Consider the following 17,203-nt stretch of genomic DNA (forward strand, 5'->3'; position numbering starts at 1 on the left):
GTGGTAAAAATGGTCACGCACCGAGATGGATTTGGGGATATGAAACACGATGCACTTAAATGGAATTTTTGTGGTGGGTGTTAAATGTGTAATATGTCATCAATGAGAACCGGACCTGTGCGCTTATAGCCTTTTTTGGACCGACTGCTGGCTGCACCAAGATGATATGTTGGGAGGGCCCCTACTGTGCTCTAACACGGCAGTATGGATTGCCACTGCTCCCGGGCCTTGGTGCTGGGTCTATCAATTTGTTCTCAGCCCATCTACAATACCTGTAGGGCAAGCCATGGGACTGGGCCATGATATGTGTTAGTAACCCCCATCGCACTTAGAACTGCTTAAGGTTAACGGGTGGAACGCACAATAGTTGCACGCAGGTATCCTTTGATATCGCTATCATAGGACTACCTTGGTTGGCATCTGTGGAGCATGGGAGACATGTAGTGGGTATGGCTATTAAATTTAATTTTCTTGCCTCAGGCATCCAATCTATTGCGCTCAGAAAATCCCATTAGTCTTGCTTTTCTATGGTAAGCATGTCAGTCCTGTGCTCTAGCACCTTGAAGCATCTTCATGATTGCTTTACCGTTCCATACGTGTTTGTCTTATTGCTTCAGTTACATTGTCACTCGTCAGTATTTTCATATTGTTTCAGCATGTCTTTGTATATCTTCTATATGACATCATATATCCACGTCAAATTTCACTCAGCGCTCCAGGAGGTCCAATGGTGCGTGCTGACATCTTTCCATACAGGCATCCTTCCTCACTTTCAGTGCAGGGGTAATTCGATACCGTTGTCTGAGTGCATATCATCTCTCATACACTCAATAAGGTATGGGCATAACACATGGAGTCCCACAAATAGCCCTTCTCCTGCTGTTCCAGTATGACAGTGAAAGTGATCGTCCCCCAAAAATGCAGTGAGAACTCCCCAGTGAGAGTCAATAATGGACAAACCCCAGGAGGGAATCAGACCAGGACCAAGTGCGGGTGAAGATAAAAAGTAAAGTTTATCCAAAACCAACAGGGCAAGCAGAGAACTCTGCAAACTCTGAAAGCGCTCTGCCAGACAATAGAAAAACATTCATATTTAATACAAAATAATGTCATTGGTGATGTAAACTATAGGGGGCACATAAGTCATGGGGATTGGATGGTGAAGGCGAGACACTATGGGCCTCATTACGAGTGCGGCGGTAAACGGTTAACGGTGCCAGTAAGGATGCCGGTGCCGTTACTCACTTACTGCCGCATTCCGAGGCCCCTTAGCGGGTCCCAACAAGGCCGGCTAGTAAAACCAGCCGTCTTTAGTGGGAGCCGCTAAGGGACCAGGGAGCTAATAACAGGCCCGATATTTACGGGCCCGTTATTAGCTCCCTCCCCATTCCCATTGAGCCCTATGGGGGCTCGAATGGGAATGGGGAAGGGTATTTTGAATGGGGACTTACCGGGTCCTCCAAGGTTCGAATGACCCGGTAATTCCCCATTCAGAGAACCCGGACACGACTTTGGAGGCAGCCAAATGGCTACCTCCAAACTCGTAATGACCCCCCTATGTATTATTTATGCCCGGTGCTCCAGGATGGGCGGAGGTCCACATGGTGCCAGTGAGGGTCAGTGGGGTGGAGGGCAGGGTTGGATGATGTCCGAGCTGTTACAATTTATGCTACATAGCGATGCCCTTTTGGCCACACATACCCTGAACAACATCCATCCACTTTGGCATATGAAAAATATATTACTAGACATCTGACCTGGGCAATAAAAGTGAGACTACATGGGTCCAGGTGCCTAACCTATTCACAAGATTATGTTGTCTCATTCATCAACCATTCCTTTAGATCTCATAAGACAATCATTTATTGTTTGTTATCGTGAAGAGAATATATTGCCACACATGGGTTCAGAGGTCTTGGGTGGGATAGGGTGGTATGCTGATGAGGGGCATGCAATCGTACTTCAAAAGGTATTGGGGTAGGGGCTTATTGCCCATATTTCTTTAGCCAGAGGCTGGGGGTGCAAAGCAAGTTCAAAGTGGCATCATGAGTCAGGGGGCTGAGGGGCGGGTGGATACTTGGTGCTGGCTCAGCGGAAGGGTGAGAGGTTACATTTGTAGCATCAGAGCATCAGTGAGAACAAGTGCCTTCAGCCATCAGCCCCGCATGAGGGGGGAGGATGTTGGGGGCTGAGTGCCCGACACTGCAAGGCAGGGAGAGAAGGCCCTGAGGCCTGTTGAGCTGGGTCCTATTCACTCTGTGGGGTTATGTGTGAATCATTAGGATGAGGTAAAACTAGATCATTGTGGCTGTAAGTACATTGAATAATGAATGAGCTTCTAACTACAATATTATACATATGGGAAAAGTATATTTATTTGAACACATTTGTGTACCTACATAATATTAGAAAACCATCGAGCATCTGGATCTTATACCTTGTATTATATCGAACACGTAAATTAACATATCATACACCAGTGTGGGTTTCTGGCAGAGGATAATATTCAACCATCAGCATAGTCCTAGACATGTAAACCATAGCCTTATGCGCAGTGAAATAGGTAAAGATTGTCATGTTTCATTACATAGAATCAGCCCCTTAGTAACCAACCACAGAAGGGGATTTACAGCCTTTACAGGGGGGGGTTAGCACTGTGGGTGAAACAGAGTGGCACACAGGCGTAGGGTATGTATCTGTCACTTCAAAAAGGGGAGCAAGGTTGGGGGTTTATCCAAAGCATATGTCATATGTCATAAATGTAGGGTCTGCAAGGGGACGGGACATGTTTGTGGTGATGGATTGTATTTCTGGAGCGCAAGCTTTTGCCCGGTCAACCACAGGTCAATGATGGACTGTGGAAGGCAAAATATACAGTGTTTGCCTTGTAGCTTGTTCACACCTAGTCTCCCGTGAAAACAGGCCTGCTGCAGGGACACAGAGGGGAGGGGAGTGGGGCCCAGTGTGCGCAATCTTGAGGGTAGAGCTGCAGGCCTGCAGGCTGCTTTTGCTCATGAGGCCTGTTTTACCATGTACAAAATGGGGTCGGAGTGTGGCACAAAATGGAGTCTGGGATCAGCCTTCTGGCCGAGTTTTGCATTCATATAGGTCGTCCGGCAGCCATCCCACATCCCTGGCCACAGGCGCATGAGTGGCCGTTGCATGAACATAATCTGCTGTAATGCTCACGGAGACTGGGCCTGAAACACAGGATTGGTAGAGTTAAACTCCCTATCGTCTCTGTGTGCTTGAACCCCTTCTTCCCCGGGGTCCAACCCTTCCCTTTGATCCACAGCTCACCTTGTTTTCTTGGAAAGTGTGCTCTCCGTCCTGCTTTCAGCGCAGGAGTGCGTTGATTGATGCGGGCTCGTTGCTGCCTAGTTACTTCACTGGCAAGAGTCCGACAGGTAAGTATAATGAGTATAATGTTTGAACAGTTCTCTAACTTCGTTCTTTTCCTTCCTTCGATGATGGCCGGAGTCCGGGGATGGCGACGTGCTGCTGAGATGAGTAGCGCTGAAGGTGAGTGAGAGCGCGATGCGCGATGCGTCCCTTTCGTATTGGTATTGAACTGAGTTCTTTTTCTGTGTCTTTTAGGTGCCGCAACGTTTTCAGCGTGGATGCCGGTTATGAAGAAGAAATGTGGTGAGTAAGCGCGGTATGCGGTGAGTAAGCAGGGTATGCAGCACCTCTAGATGTTTCCACGCTAACCTGGAGTGTCTTTTCCCTCTTGCAGATGGGTGAACAGTTCCGGAGACAGAGTTCCCCCAGAGCGGCTGGGATTCAGGTAAGCATTTGAAGCTCGTACAGTCTTTAAAAATAAGCAAAGATTTCCTGAATGCTTTCTAATGCCTTTTTTCTGTTCTTTTTCCTTTTCATTAGGAAGCGGCGTGCCGGGATGGGAATGACACCGCTGAAGATGCCCACAGAACAGAAGAAGCGATGAATGATGGGCAGAAGCGCCGCAAGGTAAGGCTGTTCCTAACGGTGTTCTTGTTCTTGCAGGAGCTGAGCGCAGAAGAAAGATGCAGGCCTACTGGAGACCGATCCGAACACAGTGAGTGTCACACTGCAGGTGCAGAAAACACAAAGCATGTTTCTCAGCCTGGGTGTGGCTTAAATAGTCTCTGGGTATCCCAGGCGTCTCTGGGCTGAACCACACCCAAAAGACTAGACTGCACATGCAGTTCTGGGAACTGAAATATGTGGGGGCATCCATATTGTCCCCATCAATGCACTAAAAGTCCAATCGCCAATGTTATCCTATGGGAGTGAGTGAGTCTGGTGCCACAAGCGCCAAGTCTGTCTCCAAATGGGTCTTTGGAGGGATGGAGAGGCCCTTGAGGGCCATGTAGGTGATCGTGGCCTGGCTCCAGCCTGACATCTTGGAGGGCTGGGGACATGAGGGGCAGGAATCATGACAGCACTCCCCCCAAGGCCCCTCTCAAGGTGGATCTTCTGTCTGGTCCTGGTTTGTTTGGATGGTTTTGATGAAATCATCTAAGCAAGCGAGGTGCATGGATGTACTCACAAGGCTCCCATGTCCTGTCTTGTGGACCATGCCCCTTCCAGTCTACTAAGTAGTACAATTTGGATCTGACGTACTTTGAATTCAGGATGTCCTTTACTTTGAATTCTGGCTCCCTAGCGACTACTACTGGCTGCAGTGGCGTTGCTACCCAGGTCCGAGGTTGAACAGGTTTAAGGAGAGACATGTGGAACACAGGATGAATCTGCATGTTTGACAGCAAAGCTAGTCTGACCGCCACAGGATTTATCACGGAGGTGACGGTGAATGGACCCAGGTATCTTGGACGGAAAGTTCGGGTTCCTTTAATGGACACGTGTTTAGACGCCAGCCAGACTTTGTCTCCCACTTGGTGGGGGCCTTTGCTCGGTGTTGATCAGCAAACTTCTTTTGGCGATTCTTAGCTTGAAGTAGGTGTTCAGCTGCCCTTTTAAAGGTTTGAGAAATGGTTGTGTGCAAGGTTTTAACTGCTTGCATTTCCAGTGTTGTAGGAAAGTCCAACTCAGAAGTACGTGGGTGCCTGCCATACATGGTATAAAAGGGTGTCTGCCCAGTGCTGGTGTGTAGGCAATTATTATAACCATATTCAGCTATCCATATTAGGTCGAACCAGCTTCCTTCAGCTTGGTGTACCATGCAACGCAGATACTGCTCGAGTGTCTGATTTGTCCTCTCAGTTTGACCATCCGTTTGGGGATGGTGACTGGTGGATAGCCGCACGTCGATCTGGGCCATAGAGCAGCATATTCTCCAGAAGTTAGATACGAATTGAGTACCTCGGTTTGAGTCTAAAACTGAAGGAAACCCATGGAACCGTACGATGTCTTCAAGAAATACCTTTGCCAAAGTGGAACCATTTGGGAGCCCCTTAAGAAGAATGAAATGTGCCATTTTTTAAAATAGGTCCACGACCACAAGAATAGTGTTAAACCCTTGACTGGGTGGTAAGTCAGTAATAAAATCGAGGGACAACGTGTGCCAGGGTGCTGGTGGGATTTCCAATGGTTGTAATAACCCAGTCGGTTTCTTCTTGGATGACTTGTTTTGAGCACACACTCCACATGATAGGATGAATTGGATAATGTCTTTATGCCACCAATAATTTCGTTTTACATTGGGTAGGGTTTTAGCGATTCCTGGGTGGCCCTCGATCAAGGAATCATGATAACTGGACATGACTTGTTCTCGTAGTTCTTGGTTTGGTAAGAATAAACGATTCCTGAAGTAGGGCAACAGATCTTTTATCATGTAATGTTCTCCTTGTGCGCTCCACGCTTGTAATTGCTCCGGACTAATCAGGTTTTGGATTTCTTCATGTAATTCTTTCTGAGTTATGGTTGCTGTGATTCCTAGGAGCTTGTCACTCGGGATGATTGCTATTGGGTCAGGGGTCTGATACCCTTGCTCTTCCACCCCCCTACGGGAAAGGGCATCGGCCTTCCTGTTTTTCACCCCTGGTCGAAATGTAATTATGTAGTCATATTCAGCAAAAAAAGGAGCCCAACTTAGTTGTCGTGAGGATTAGGCCTTTGCCGTTTTTAGGTACTGGAGGTTCCGGTGGTCAGTTATTACGGTGATTGTGTGTCTGGCGCCCAAGAGGTAGTGCCACCATGCCCTGAAGGCTGACATAATGGCCAGGAGTTCTTTGTCTATGATAGCGTAATTGAATTCAGGGGGTGTGAATTTATGCGGCCAGAAGGCAACAAGGTGTAACTGGCCCATTTCGGGCTCCTTTTGTGAGAGGACGGCTCCCATAGCCATGCTTGAGGCGTCCGTTTCCACCAGGTATGGGAGATCAGGGCGAGGGTGGTGTAAGATTGGGGCAGATGTGAATCTTGCTTTGGGTTCCTGGAAAGCTTCCTCGGCTTCTGTTGTCCACTGGAACTTTTTGTTGCTTTTCCTTAGCAATGACGTGATGGGATGCACGATTTGCAAAAATCCTGGGATGAACCGGCGGTAGAAGTTTGCAAAACCCAGCATACTTTGAACTCCCTTGAATGAATTTGGGGATGGCCAGTTTAGGATAGCATCTACCTTGTGTACATCCATTCGGATTCCATTCGGGCTGAGAATAAAGCCCAGTAATTCCACCTCGGAGACATGGAATGAGCACTTTTCGAGCTTGGAGTAGAGCTGGTGTTGACAGAGTTTCTCCAATATGGATCGGAGGTGTTTAACGTGGTCCTGCTTTGATGCGGAATATATAGAATATCGTCAATGTACACTAGAGCACAGACATCAATCAATTCCCGTAGGACATCGTTCATGAAGTATTGAAATGCTGCAGGTGCGTTGCAAAGGCCAAAGGGCATGACTTGATATTCGTACAAGCCATATTTGGTGCAAAAAAGCGGTTTTCCATTCGTCCCCCTGTTTTACGCGAACAAGATGATATGCCCCCCTCAGGTCTAGTTTTGTGTAGATTTGGGCATCTTTGACTTGATCAAGCAATTCAGGGATCAGTGGCAGGGGGTAGCGATTTTTTACAGTAATCTGGGTCAGTGCGCGATAGTCGATGCACGTTCTCAAGTCCCCCTCCTTTTTTGGTACGAAGAATAGAGGACTGGCTGCTGGAGACTTCGAGGGACGGATGAACCCGTTGGCCAGGTTTTGTTCAAGATAGGCCTTCAGGTGCTGGTTTTCTGGTTCTGTGAGTGTGTAAATTCGCCCACAAGGGATTTGTGCGCCAGGTATCAGGTCGATTTGGCAATCGTATGGTCTTTGCGGTGGCAGGGTATTAGCCTGTTCTTTCTGAAAGATATCTTGAAAGTGCTGGTATTCACCTGGTAGGGTGCCGATTGCCACCGTCGCAAGCGTGGAGGTTCTGGTGTCTATTGGTTGTTTCTCTTGGCGATAACATGTGTGGGCGCAAGTCTCGGGAAAGGCCAATTCTTTTGCTCGCCAATCGATTCGAGGATTGTGAGCTACCAACCATGGCATTCCCAAAATCAACCGGAACTGTGGTGCCTTAATGAGGTCGAAAACGATAGATTCTTGGTGTCCATCCTGGCACAGAAGGGTTAAAGCTGCAGTGCATTGGGATACTGGACCAGGAGCTATTTCCGTGCCGTCGACAGTGGTAACAGTGTCGGTGGTTGATTTAGGGCGTAACGGAAGCCCCATCTTTGCCGCAAGATCCTGGTCGATGTAATTCCCAACGGCTCCACTGTCAATGTACGCTCTTACTGCGTGCATCCGAGATGGTTGTTGGTGATTGATCAAGACCACAGATAGTGCAAAATGGGAGGTCTGTAGTTCACTTTCTTCGCTCGACAAGTGGACCCCTTGTTAGAACTGATATAATATTGTTTCGTCCTGATTGTATATGTTGGCCTATGCCCAGTCGCTTTGCGAGGAAACCCGTATCACAAGGTCGTGACCCCAAGAGAATCGAGCCTCCATTTTAGGTTAGAACCGCCATTTTAGTTTATTGTACAAAGTCACCCTGTAGTCTAAAATGGCCATCTCGTGTGCTCTTGTTCTTGCCTTAACCTCTTCAACCTCTGTAGGAGGGTTAATGTCCAACCTGCATTCAGGCTACATGTTAGGGTCATGTAGACCTTGTCCTTTGTTGACCTCGGGATCAGGGGATTGCTTGAATTAGCAATGTTAATCTACAAGTATACAAGAACAATAATGCAATCCAAATACGACATGCGAAACATTTGTTTGATTTGTATTAAAGTAATATGTAAAGAGTGTAAAGTTAAATTAGAGAATAAAAATGTCTGTTAGTAAGTGTATTTAAAAGTAAACCGCATGCACGAGATATGTAAATTAGGAAATGAACCTGGCGCTACCCTAGCCCAGTGTGTTATTAACTTGTAAAGGAGCTGGTCATCATTATAACAAACTGTATAAATACGCTGATGTCCAGCTAGGAAATTCTGCTCACTGCTCACATTGAACCCTGCCGGTGGTCTCTGTGATGTATTGACAGCCAAATAGCTATTTGTGTGCTTTGTGCAATACTGTTCAGTTTTGTAATAAAGATTCTGAGAATCTTTACAAGCCGTGTCGGTGTATTTTCCTTTGCTTGGTGTAACAGCCGTAATATTGTATTTTTCTGATTCCACAGATGTCGCCCGAATAGCGTCCCTCAAGATTGACTTTGTCTCGTTGAAGGTTGGCTCGGCTATCGGACCGGGATCAGACGGTGCCAACAGAAATGGCTACTCTAGACGAGAAGCGAATTCCTCGACAAAACTGCACGATCCGATCCCTGAACGGTGAGCTGTAGCCAGAGACGACGTCTTGATGAGGGTCCATGTATCGAGGTAGGTAAATTTGCCGAAAATCACCAGACACGTGGGTCCTTAGCATTGTCCTTAGTAGCCCGATCGAGCCTCCCAGTCCTTTGGTCAGATGAATCATGTCCCGATTCTTAATCTAACCCTGAAAATTTGAATTTGGAGCATTGTATTTGCGAGCACAATTATTTAACCAGGTAACACCAGAACTTTGATATGCCTGGGAAATTGTCTGTCTGCTTTAGGGCATTATTCCGCAGCGACAGACAATCTCTGGAAGATAGACGCCCGGCACCACAGGAGGGGTCGCCGGCATTTACTATGTACTTTAAGAAAGGCTTTGGTAGTATAGCATTTAATGACATTTGACACAGACAGACCAGACATAATTCTAATCTTCGGTGGCCAACAAATGGTAGTTTTGAAATCCCTCGTATAGAATATTTAGAGTCTGTATTAGTAAAGAATAAGGCCAGACCTGCAGCATTTGACGCATTACATAGTTGGAAAACAGAAGCTTTGCAGCAACAGAAGAGTAGAGAAAAACATATGTGTAGGCATATGACAAGTGTCAAAAAGGCACGGTTATATGACCAAAATAAAAAATTGGAGTCAGTTAGGAACACAGACAGGGCGTTATAATTAGGCATTCAGAAAATCTACCCTTTCATACGTCATATGAATTGATTAATAAACTTTTGCATGAACGAAGGCCCGATTCCTCCGCGCCACCTCTGTACATCCCTCCTCCTGGCGCTTTGCCCCTCCCCGTTGTTGTTCCCCCTCCTACAGTTCCTCCAGTCCTACCTGCTGTTCTTCCTGTTGTTCTTCCAGCCGTCACTCCTTTGCCTGCCCCCTTGCCTCCACCTGTTGATATTCAGAATGTGCCTACTCTTCTTCCAAGTGATTCGGCATCGCTTGCAGTAGTAGGGAGCGAGACCAAGGATTGTGACTCGTAATACCGTGTCCGCAGACAAAAAGAGTGAATTGATTGCTTGGGCTAAACATTGTATGGAGAAGGGTGAACAATCTGATGTTTTTTCCACACTCAAAAATTTAAAAGGCATTCGCGAGAAAAATGTTTTTATTGAAGGATTAGGGACTCATTTGAGTATAATGTGGATTAGATTGAACAATGAAGATTTCCCACAGGGGTTACGGGATTTGAACGCCTTAACGTTGTCCAGAGATACTACGGAGAAGGTATATGAGCATGTTGAGAGGATTTTTGAGTATAGGAAGGGGTTGGAAGGGTTACAGAATGAGGAAGCAGATGGTGGTAGTTTAGGTATTATGTACTTACAGAAACGGTTTTCTCCTCGCCGTGAATTAAAAGGTGAGAAAAAAGGATGCGATAAGATGGATTTTGGATATGTCGATAACTCCAGATGAATTACATGACACATCTAGTCAGTATACGTTAGAAATGCAGAAGAAAGTGATACAGGTGATGGTAGAGTACCTGCAGGATGAGTGTGTAAAAAGAAAGATTTGTTGTCCCGCAGAATTGTTCAGCGTTTATAAGAGAGCTTTTTCGATTGATACTTCTTTGACTGCCCTAGCGCTTGATTTGGCTCTGTTGCTTAGTAAGCGTTCGGAGCTGCCTACTTCTCAGCTGCCTATGAGAGAGGTCCCTCCGACATTTGTCCTGAAAGTTGAGATTGTTGGATGAGGAATAGTCGCCGGGGAAATTCCTGCACATTACGTATCACAGTTTGTTCACGTCCCGTTTTCAAGACAGGAAGTGAATACCAAAAAACAATCCATTCCCGATATAAGAAAGAATCCGACCGGATAATATAAAGAAATAGATTCGGTCTTACAGTCGTCGGTATTCACCTTAAGTGATATTGACCTATTATTTCCCGTACTCCTACCAGTCGATTTGTGGAAACAGATCAGGTATATAATGACATACCTGGGTTGGGAGATACATGGGATAACATGTTTAGGCTAGAGAAAAGCCAGCTGGCGAACGACCGCCTCAAGTGTTAGTAACCTTGCCTGATAGAATTATTGTAAAATTGAAAACTATGGTTCCTGAGAAAAAAATCATTTGGGACAAGCTTACGGCCTGTGTCCAAGGAAAGTCTGAGGGTGCTACCGATTTCTTCAATCGGTTCGAGCAGGTATTCTCAGATTTCAGTGGACAAGACATAGGCACCGAGTCAGGGAAAAGGCTTTTTGTCGACAAATTTGTACGTGGATTGCTGCCTGACATCCAGGTCCAGATTATGTCTTCTGAAAGCGCTTGGCAGGCTAAGTCTAAATCAGAAGTACTGCCCATGGCTCAGTACTATGAAAATCGTGTAAATACTGAAAAGGAAAAACTTGAGAAAAAAAAGGGTGACCTGAAAACACAACGTTTTATTACAACAGATTGTTAGAAGCCCTAGAGGGGGTAATCAATTTAGAGGTCAGTACATTCCACAGGGAAGTGCGCCCTTGGCTCCGATAACCATTAACCAGTGTGCCTGTTGCCGGCAGGAAGGCCACTGACACGCACAATGTCCGACCTTGCAGCAAAGGTCATTTGGGAACATGGGTAGACGATCCAGAGGTCGGCCAGGTGCAGGGGGCCCTGGCAGAGGTCAGTTTGCACCAGAATCACAGCAACCTCCTTCACAAGATAAGCAAGTTTTGAATGTGGATAATAGAAACATTTCTGATCACCCTTCTGCCGCGTACCTCTCCGAAGAGCTTCCTTTTGATAATATTCTGTTTCGTTAGGATTGCCCGAAGCAGGATTTGGAACCTACGCCTATTCCCGTTCATCAGAAAGGCCCCTACGTTGAGATGGCGGTGGGAAATAGGAAGCATCTATTTTTAGTAGATACAGGAGCACAGAAATGTTCCATTGATCATTCACGGGTTCCAAATATTCCCCTGTCAGGGCAGTCCAACGTTTCCGTAGGGATTTCAGGCACACCTGTAGTTTGTCCGGTCTCTTTGCCGGTACCGATAACACTGGGTCCCTTCAGGGAACAGTGTCCATTTCTACTTACCACAAACTGTGGGGAGAACTTGCTGGGGCTAAATTTGTTGAAGGCATTGCATGCAGTAATACATTGTCCTCCGGACGGAGTTCGGTTAACAATTTCACCTCAGCAATCACTCGCCTCTCAGTTTTTGACTCGACCTTTAGAGCCAGAATTTAGTAATGTTCCAGAATGCTTATGGGCAATTGACGATAATGATGTGGGCATTCTTCAAATTGAACCTATTAAAATTATTTTGAAACATGGAGTAAAATTGCCTTGCATCCGCAATATAAGATCTCAGTTGAAGGCGAACAGACTTTGAAATGTATATTTTCTGATTTTGTACATCGTGGAGTAATTGAGGAAATTACGGGTAGCCTATGTAACAGCCCTATTTTTCCAGTATACAAAAAAGGTGATAATGCGATTCCCTTTAGTTTTATAATTGATTTCCGTGCTATTAACAAAATTGTGGCTCCTCAATTTCCTATTGTACCTGATGTTACAACGATACTAACCATGATTCCGGCTTCTGCCACTCATTTTAGCGTTGTTAATCTTAAAAACATGTTTTTCAGTATTCCCATACACAAGGATAGCAGGTATTTGTTCGCGTTTACCCTAGGTGGACGCTCGTTTACATTCACTCGTGCACCACAAGGGTACACTGAGAGTCCAAGTATTTATAGTAGGGCATTGAAAGAGCAGCTCGATACTCTCGAGTTGCCTACTACTTGCACAATACTACAGTACGTAGATGACCTCCTCTCGGCTGCTGATTCTAAGAGCGCCTGTAAAGAAGGCACCGTGTTGTTGCTTTGTCACCTAGCGAAACATGGCCACAAAGCTTCACTTAAAAAAATCCAATATTGTTGTCAGGAGGTCGCCTATTTAGGCTACCTCCTGTCAAAGGAGGGAAGACGGTTGTCACCTGAATGAATAAAGACTCTTTCTGGCATGTCTGTCCCAAATACGCAGAAGGAAGTTAGAGCCCTGATAGGTATGGCTTCTTATTGTAGATTGTGGATCCCTAACTTTTCGTTAACGATTAAACCAATGCTGGCTTTGACAAAGAAGGGCATTTCTTTGCCATTGCCATGGACTTTGGAACACCAGATAGCATTTGATTTGCTCAACACCGCGCTGTGTTCAGCGCCGGTTTTAGGAACTCCGAATTATGACAAGGCCTTTGTATTGTTTGTGCATGAACGTGATGGATGTGCTTTGGCTGTATTAACGCAGGAGCATGGAGGGAAGAATAGGCCCTGCGGTTACTATTCCTCCGCCGTTGATCCTGTAGCATGCGTTTTGCCAAGATGTTTGTGCGCTGTTGCTGCTGGGTCTGTAAAACAGAGTGAGGGAATGGTCCTGGGTCATGCGTTAACCCTAATGGTACCTCACTCTGTAGATATTTTATTGAATAGAACTCAAACACAACACCTCACTTCTGCACGATTGACAAGATATGAACTAATCTTGTTTGCCCCCGACATTCAAATTCAGAGGTGTTGTGTATTAAATCCGGCTGAACTTTTACCTGTCTCACAAAATACTGTTGATGGTGACGATACGTCACACGATTGCCTTTATATGACAGAACAGGAGACTAAAGGCAGAATTGATCTGAAAGACATGCCTTTGAATAGCCCACAAGGAGAGCTATTTTGTGATGGCTCTTGTTTTAAACTTCCAGACGGTACATCCACGGCTGCTTATGCCGTCACTACTTTAAACACGATTGTGGAAACTAAAAAAATTATGCATAATTCCGAGCAGGCCGCAGAAATTATAGCGTTAACTCGAGCTTGTGAACTTTCTGAAGGGCTTACAGCAAATATATATACCGATAGTCAGTATGCTTTTGGGGTGGCCTGCAATTTCGGTAGACTTTGGAAAGAACGAGTTTTCTTGACCTCGCACGGAGCGATTACTTTCAGCACTCGCACTCCCTGTTCAGTTAGCTATTATAAAATGTTCAGCACATCAAAAGGTTACAGATGATGTAGGAAAAGGGAAAGCTTTTGCCGATCAGATAGCTAAACAAACTGCCACTGATTTCAGGTAAGAAATGTATGCTGTAAAAGAAATTGTAAACGTTTGCACTTTGGGTGAAAGTATCGATGCTGTAAAAGATATTCAAGCAGATGCTACCATAGAGGAAACTAAGAGATGGATCGAGGGTGCAGGGAGATTGGATGACGATGGGTGTTGGGTAGACAATATTGAAGGAAAATGGTTACTCCCTGACGCCTACATTACAATGATGGTTATTATGGCTCATGGTCCGACACATGTTTGTGTGCGTAAATTGACAAAAATGCTACAAAGTGTGTGGGCCAATGATAAGATTTTCAAAACTGCGGAGCGTTTTGTCCAAAGCTGCATGGTCTGCTTGCAGCACAATGTAGGCAAAGGTACCTCGACTTCTAGAGGAGGTTTCGCTCCACCTTCTGTTCCGTTTGAGGTTATTCACTTTGATTTTATTGAAATGGAACGTTGTAACGATCTTGAATATGTGTTGGTTGTCATTTGTGCCTTTAGTAAGTGGGTTGAGGCCTTCCCGGTTAGAGATGCAACAGCCATAACCACGGCAAAAACTCTGTTGAAAGAGTTTTTTCCTAGGTTCGGGCTGCCGAGAGTCATCTGGTCAGATAATGGGCCACACTTTATCGCTACTGTAATCCTACAAATTTGCAAAGGATTACAGATTGACAAACGGTTCCATTCGGCCAGACATGCCCAAAGTGCCGGATTAGTGGAAAGGCATAACGGCATTATAAAGAACAAGCTCGTTAAGGCGTGTGCTGGCAACAAGCTTAAATGGCCGGACGCCTTACCGATCGTGTTGCTATCGATGAGAACAACCCCTCAAACTAAGACTGGGCTCTCTCCCTTTGAGGTGGTAATGGGGAGACCTGCTAATATTTGGGGTTTGCCAAAAATCTGTTCACTAATGTGCTTATTTCAGATTACTGTAACCAGTTGACTAAAAATCTGTTTTCAATTTATCACTAGGTGTGAGAGGCATTACCTGTACGCTACGAGGGTCCCGGTCACAGTCTACGACCGGGGGACTGGATCCTCACGAAGGTTTTTGAGAGGTCGTCTTGCCTTGCACCTCGGTGGAGGGGTCCCTACCAAGTCCTGCTAGTCACTCAGACTGCTGTGCGGGTAGCGGGTCGTAAGAACTGGATTCATGCGATGCACACCAAACGGATCCCACAGCCCATGCCATACGATACAGAAGATACATAATCCCTTCCCACTGCTGTAACTAGCGTGCCTGAAACAGCAACAACCAACAAGGGAGAATCTGAGACTGCTTCAGAATCCGCAAGGCCAGACAAAGCGGCCATCTTGTCTCCGCACTCCCCAACAGTGGAACTTCCGGATCAATCCTTTTCTGATCCCATTTCCGTTCATTCGCCACTTCCAGGAGGAAGTGACGACACTTTGTCCTCACCAGAAACTGCAAAATATAATTTGTGTCCAAGGAATTAAACGTGCAGCATGGTTTGATTGTGCGATTGAGAAAATCATTTTGAGGGCTTGCCTTTTAGCCCGACTGTACGGGAAGATTCTTTTGGCTAAGGGTTGTGGGAAAGACATTAAGAAGACGCGCGACTGGAGTCGCCAGCAAACAAACAATTGGTGTTTTTTGGTTGAAGACTACAATGCCTGCACCCGCTACCGCTCGTACCGAACTTTTAGATAAACTTGTGACTAGCAGAGACAATGATCAAGCATGTAAGGGGACCCCCAAAGTGTATTGCTGCCTTTTTGTGATAATTACTGGATTTTTAGTAACTGTTGGTTTTGGGTTATGGTATCTGGAGGAAGCATATCCGTTAGAGGACTTTTTACCTATTGAAAATGTTTCTGTTATCCCCACTCCTTCCGTGCAATTGCATACTTTATCGCCTAGAGATTCTTTGCATAGACGGAACTATCAGAATAATACCCTTTTGTTAATCATGAATGCCACTCATGCAATTTTTAATAAGACCAATTGTTGGATCTGTTCGCATTTACCACAACATGGGGATAAGGGGCTAGGTTGGTATATTCATCCTTTAACCTTTACAACTGCCTGTTACGCTTCTCTTAGAGCACTATTTTTTGGTCGATGGAATGGCAGCATCTCAGGGAACTTTGATGGTACAAATTTAAATAACTTTGAAAAGCATGCTTTGATGCCCCTGGGTTGCTCGCTTTTTGCAAATAGAAGTAAGCCAAACGTTGCTTCTGTTAGGCCCTCTGATAGATTGTCTCGTCCTTTTCAGTCTTTAATCTCTTTCAAAATGGCTCCTATAGGCAATAAGGATGCCACGCCTCCATCTTATTCTGTTAATCATAGCCCCGATTCAGTATCCTTCTGCATACAGAGGAATGGAACACGGTCAATGGGTAATTTTAGAAAGTGTGCCAACGTTGCAAATTTGACTAGTGAGAACAGACCTCTGTACATAGGCGAACCTGTCTATTTTGTTTGCGGTAATGTGGCATTTCCATGGTTGCCCAGGGATTGGCAAGGAACCTGCTATTTAGGGATTCTTCTTCCTGGGGTATTTATTGCTAGTACTGCAGATGTTTCGAAAACTCGTCCACGACGAGGTGTGAAAGTGGATACTCCAGCGCAAACTCTAGGAGATATCATGAATTCCTTTGTGCCATTTTTTGGGCAAATTACGAATTCAGAAGATATCAGGGGACTAGCGAGAGTATTGGAGAGAACCATCAATCGGACCACTGGCATACTCTATAATATGATGTTAGAACAGAAAGCAATAAGATTAGTGGCTCTTCAGAACCGGATGGCATTAGATGTCATTCTGGCCGAGTGTGGAGGAGTATGTAAATTAGTGGGGTCCGCTTGCTGCGTTTACCTACCAGACTCCTCTCCGACGATCTTTAGGGGTATCCAAAATCTACATGTTCTTAGTTCAGAAGTACATGTTCCTGAGGGAAATTGGGAACTTAGTGCATGGTTTTGGGACCTCCTACGGTCATGGGTATGGAAGTTGTTTTCGGCCCTGCTGATTATCTTGGGAAATTTTCTGTTTCTTTGCTGTTTTATACAGTGTCTCCCTGGTATATGCTCAGTATTAGGGGGATGTTGCGTGCAAGCAACAAGTGTATTAGGGCATAAAATATATGCCACAGAGAAGGTTTCCAAAGAGTATGTGTTAAAAGAAACTCTGGTGTCAGATCTAATGGCAATAGATATGTCAGACAATGATTCGGGATGTATAGATGTTGAAATGTGGAGTTAGTTGCAAAGTGATTGAAGGTAGTTTAGCGCTTGGCATAGGCCAAAAGGAGGGTTTGTTAGAACTGATATAATATTGTTTCGTCCTCATTGTATATGTTGGCATATGCCCAGTTGCTTTGCGAGGAAACCCGTATCACAAGGTCGTGACCCCAAGTGAATCGAGCCTCCATTT

The sequence above is a fragment of the Ambystoma mexicanum genome, chromosome 6q, assembly GCF_040938575.1.
Source record: "Ambystoma mexicanum isolate Mex_15411 chromosome 6q, UKY_AmexF1_1, whole genome shotgun sequence".
Taxonomy (NCBI): Eukaryota; Metazoa; Chordata; class Amphibia; order Caudata; family Ambystomatidae; genus Ambystoma; species Ambystoma mexicanum.